Source organism: Chrysochloris asiatica, unplaced genomic scaffold (genome assembly GCF_000296735.1).
Source record: "Chrysochloris asiatica unplaced genomic scaffold, ChrAsi1.0 scaffold00380, whole genome shotgun sequence".
NCBI lineage: Eukaryota > Metazoa > Chordata > Mammalia > Afrosoricida > Chrysochloridae > Chrysochloris > Chrysochloris asiatica.
In genome coordinates, this window is record NW_006408898.1 from 1,684,484 (window position 1) to 1,689,651 (window position 5,168).

Below are 5,168 nucleotides of genomic sequence, written 5' to 3' on the forward strand. Positions count from 1 at the left end.
GCTATGAGTCAAAACCGACTCAACGGCACTTAACAACAACAACAACACTAGGTGTGGTGCTGTAAGATAAGAACTGGACTGCTAACCCCAAGGCTGGTGGTTCAAATTCACCAGTCGCTCCTTGGAAAACTTATATATACAGGGTTGCTGAATTGGAACCGACTTAATGGCACTTAACAACAACAAGAAGGAAGACAAGTTAATTTGACTATTGTTCAAATTTATGCACCAACCATTAAAGCAGATGATGATGAAGTTGAAGAATTCTACCAACTTCTTCAGTCAGAAATTGATCAAACATGCAATCAACATGCATTGACAATTCCTCATGACTGAAATGTGAAAGTTGTGAACAAAGAGGAAGGATTGTTGTTGCTATTGTTAAGTGCTGTCAAATCAGTTCTGACACATAGTGACCCTGTATAGGGTTTCTGAGGAGGGGCTGGTGAACTTGAATCACCGACCTTGAGGTTCAAATGATTTTGCAGTCCAGTGCATTAACCCACAGTGCCACACCCGGACTCCACCCAGAAGGATTAGATTAGGAACTATGGCCTTGATGACTGATGTGATACATGTATTATGTTGATTGCTTTTCTAATGTTGAACTATCCCTGCATTCCTGGAACAAACTCCACTTGATTGTGGGGTATGGTTCTTTTGACGTGGTTTTAGATTCTGTTTGCTAGCACTTTGTTAGCGATTTTTGCGCCTGTATTCATAAAAGCTATTGGCATGCAGTTTAATTTTTTTTTTTTTTTTAATGGTGTCTCTCTTTTTGAGAAGGGAAAATATAAAATTAGAAATATGTAATTTCTCTTGGAAATAAAACAAACTGATTAAATGAATAAAAACCCTCAACTTGAGAGATTTTTAGATTTCTTGTTTGTCCAGTGCAATGTTGTAAATTCCTCCTATTCTAGAAAATGTTTTTAGTCATTGTGATTTATATGCCGTGGAGATCATTGCCATTAACTATCTCATACTCAAGACTTCAGGAGGTAAATGTTTGTTCGGATATACAGAGCCTGCCTTTAATCACTTTACTTTATAATGACTAGTTGTCCCAGTTTGCATGAGACTGTCTGAATTTAATAGAAAGTTCTGCATCCTGGACAAGCCCTTAATATTAGGAAAACCAGGAACACTGTCCATCCTACTTCAAATAGAAATCCTAACCCCTATGCTTGAGTTGGGAGACCTTGGGTGGTACAACTGGTTAAAGGTTTGAATCCACTCAGGTGCCTCAGAAGAAAGCCTTGATGATTTACCTCCCCCAAATCAGCCACTGAAAACCATGTGGAACACCGTTTTACTTTGATACATGAAGGGTCGCTATAAGTTGAAATTGACTTAATGGGCTTTTTTTGCCTTCAAGTTTTGTTAATCATGTATTGTAAATCTGAATACCTTAGAACATTGTTGTTAACCCACTGACTCTATAAATTGGTAGTTAAATCTGTATTGTTTTTCCTGTTCCTCTGATTTAAGATATTTGAGAAGCAGCTTGTTTTACTTGTATATTACCCTTTGCTTTAAAAAAAAGTCCTTTCTAGTTTTCAAGTCTATGAGATTGTTAAGATTCACAGGGTGAGATGAGTTATGTGTCAGGCCTGGGGTCCTATGGAGAGGCAGGTATAGACAGGACAGGCACCAGAGGATTGAGGAGAGACAATTGCAAGGGCTCAGAGGGGAAGAAGAGCCTGGCATAGTCTCAGGGCTGAAAGAGGCTCCACAGATCCCACATTTTACTCTCTTGACTAAAATTCATAGTTTAAGGCCTTATACTTTTCAAACAGGTATTAGACACTATAGTAGGCAATGGCACCTGTGTTCCTTAAGTGTCGCTTGCTTTCAACCTTCCAAGGGGATGGGATGTCATTTCTGTGATTGGATTATGTAAGATTGTGACTTACATCTTGGTAGCAGACTCTTGGTAATAAACAGCAATGTTGGAGGGCTCCCAATGACAAGGAACTATGGATATCTTCTAGGAGCTAAGGTGGCCCCTGACAACTAGCAAAAAATTGATGACCTCAGTCTTACCACCAAAAGGAACTGAACTTCAAGTGAACCTCAAATGAGACAGCAAACCCAGCCACCTTTTTGTGTGCAGCTCGGTAAACCTGAGGGCTGAGCTAAATCATGCTTGGATTCCTGATCCATAGAAAAATGGCGGCATAATAAATGTGTGTTGTTTTGTATCATACAGACTATGCTAACATTATTATGTAGCAAATTAGACTAATATAGAGATTATTATGTTTTGTCAACATAGATTAAAAATGAGAAATATTAATTTTATTGATTTATGCGTTTCTTTTTTTCTTGCATCTAAAGTACACCTGACCCAAGCCGCAGTATTTTCAATAACCTCATATGCATGCGAAAGCTGGACAGTGAATAAGGAAGACCATAGAAGAATTGATGCTTTTGAGTTGTGCTGTTGGAGCAGAATATTGGGAGTGCCATGGGCTGCCAAAAGAACAAACATATCTGTGTTGGAAGGAGTACAACTAGAGGGCTCCTTGGAAGCCAGGATGGCCAAATTTGGTATCTCATACTGCAGACATATTGTCAGGAGGGACCAACCGCTGGAGAAGAATATCATGTTTGGTAAGGTGGAGGGTCAGAGAAAAAGAGGAAGAACCCCAGTGAGATGGATTGACCAAGTGACAGCATCAATGGGCTCAAGTGTGGCAACAATTGCAAGGTTGGCCCAGGATTGGGCAGTGTTTCGTTCTGTTGTGCATAGGGTTGCTATGCACAACAGCACCATGGAATGCATATTTGTTGTCCTGGTATGGTGCTGTGGGTTAATGTTCTGGACTGCAAGGTCGGTTTGAACTGCAAGGTCAGAGGTTCAAGCTCATCAGCTGATACTCAAAAATTGCTCCTCGAAAACAGAGTCACTATGGGTTGGAACCAACTCGATGGCACTTAACAACAAGAACAATAATGAGAAAAAAGTATATATATATGGAATTTTGCTAATTATCAGGAGTGTTTGCACCAACAGAAGAGGTCTACTTTAGAATACTGGATATTCCTGCATCTGTATCCAAAATGCAATTTTATGAACTTTAAAGTAATTCATGTTTATTTGGAAGCCATGGGTGAAGTGTGGTGAGTTGGTAGCTTGTGGGAGTCTGCACCTAGGTGTTTGCTGTTTTGAGCTGAGTAGACCCCTCAAATGTTAGCAGAAGGAGAAGGAGGTGGGGTAACAGGAGCTGTCTGACCTCAGAAGCCCCTAGATTTGTGGGTTGGACCCCATGAGCAGAGGGTTTAGTGACAGCAACAGAAGGATTTGCTTTTTTAAGAGACTGTCAGAGCATGAATCCCAGCAATGCTGTTGGTAACTCTGCTGTTAAGACTCAAGCTGCAAGGGGCAGAAGGGTGTATTCTGCAATTCTGTAGGGAACAGTTCTGCTCTGGCCCTGGAGGACTGACTGATGGTCTTTGGGAATGCTGGAGCGGAACTGTCCGTGTAGACCTGTTGTCCTCACACTGGACATCACCAGCTAAGGCTCCCAAAGGGGCCCGTTGGGACATTTTTTGAGCAGACAAGGTAAAAATCAAGAGGGAAAGCAGGGTCAGCCTTTTGAAAGACTCTACTTCACAGACTGGACAGTGTCCCTGGGGTTCCTTGAGAGAGATAACCAGAGATAAAATGATCATGCTGGTGCTTTATGTGGGCAATTCACTATCAAGACAGAAAGAATCAAAGAAAGGGTGAAGTGAAGCAGAGGAGCATGGGAAGTAATTCACTGGGTGTTGTTTCCCAACATGATGCCAAAGCCACAGCAGACTGCTTGGCTGGTGCGCCCACTCAGCCCATACAAGGCATGTCCCGACCTGTGTGCAGAGAAACCATGCCTTAGAATATAGTCCAAAGGAGGGAGGAAGAAAAGAGGATTCATACATCTGTATCCTTATTGCTTGCTCCCTAAACCTTGAGTTTTTGCTTTAGGTCCTTTCAGAAGGTTGCTCCCACCCTGTGTGGAGGCCAGAGAAGCCAGAGCTGAGTCCTAGAAAGTGTGACCTCTTTTGTATCCTCAAGCCAGGAAGTCTGCGGATATTTTGATTTCAAGTAAATGATTGTGGTGAAAGGTTTGTTTTTGCTGTTGTTAACTGTCGTGGAGTTGGTTCTGACTCATAGGGACCCTGTATAGGGTTTCTGAGGAGCAGCTGGTAAACTTGAATCACCAACTTTGCAGTTCACACTGACCTTGCGATCCAGTGCATTAACTCTCAGTGCCACACCAGGACTCCATGGCGAAAGGTTTATCCTCTCAAAGTGATGAGAAAGAAGTTCTTTCCCATTGGAGTGGAACCTTCTGAGAAGAGAGGCAATGGGTGGCAATGAACCAAGATAGCAAGGCCATGAAGTACAAGGTACATATGGGGAATCCCAGTAGATACTTTTTTCTTTTTTTCTAAACTTAATTTTTAGTTGTTGCTGTTGTTGAGAATATACACAGTAAAATATATACCAATTCACCAGTTTTCTACCTGCATAATTTAGGGAGATTGATGACAGTCTTTGAATTACTCAACCATCCTCACCCTTCTTTTCTGAGTTATTCCTCCCTCACTAACATAAACTCACTGCCCATTAAAGTTCCTATCTAAGTTGCTTTCAAGTTGCCGTTGTCAAACTGTTTCCATATACCTAGATCTTAATAGAGGGTAAGGCTCAAGGTGGGCATTCTTTGCTAGTTAAATTTAACTGTTGTCTGGTTTTAAGAAAACTTAAGAAGGATATGTTTGGTTTCAGGTTATCTTAATGTCATAGTTTTCAGATTCACCCAGACTCATGGCACCAGAAATTTAGATTTAAGAGAATTTGAAATCTGTTCTGCATCCCCCCAACCCCCAACTTTTGACTAGGATTCTTCTGTAGAATCTTTGATCAAAATATTCAGAGATGCACCATTCGGCTCTTCTGATCTCAAGGAATAGGAGTCGGTTGTTCATGGAGGGAATTAGCCTCAGGTTCCATATCTTCCTATTCCTTACTCTCCTTTTATTTTCTGTTGCTCCAGATGAAGAGAGATCAAAAAGCTTTCAAGACTCCAGTACTATACACTGAATAAGGAGGCAGAATAAAAGTACTATGTTATTAGGCTAATTAACTGGGATGCCCTATAAAACCCTAAGTCTCCAAA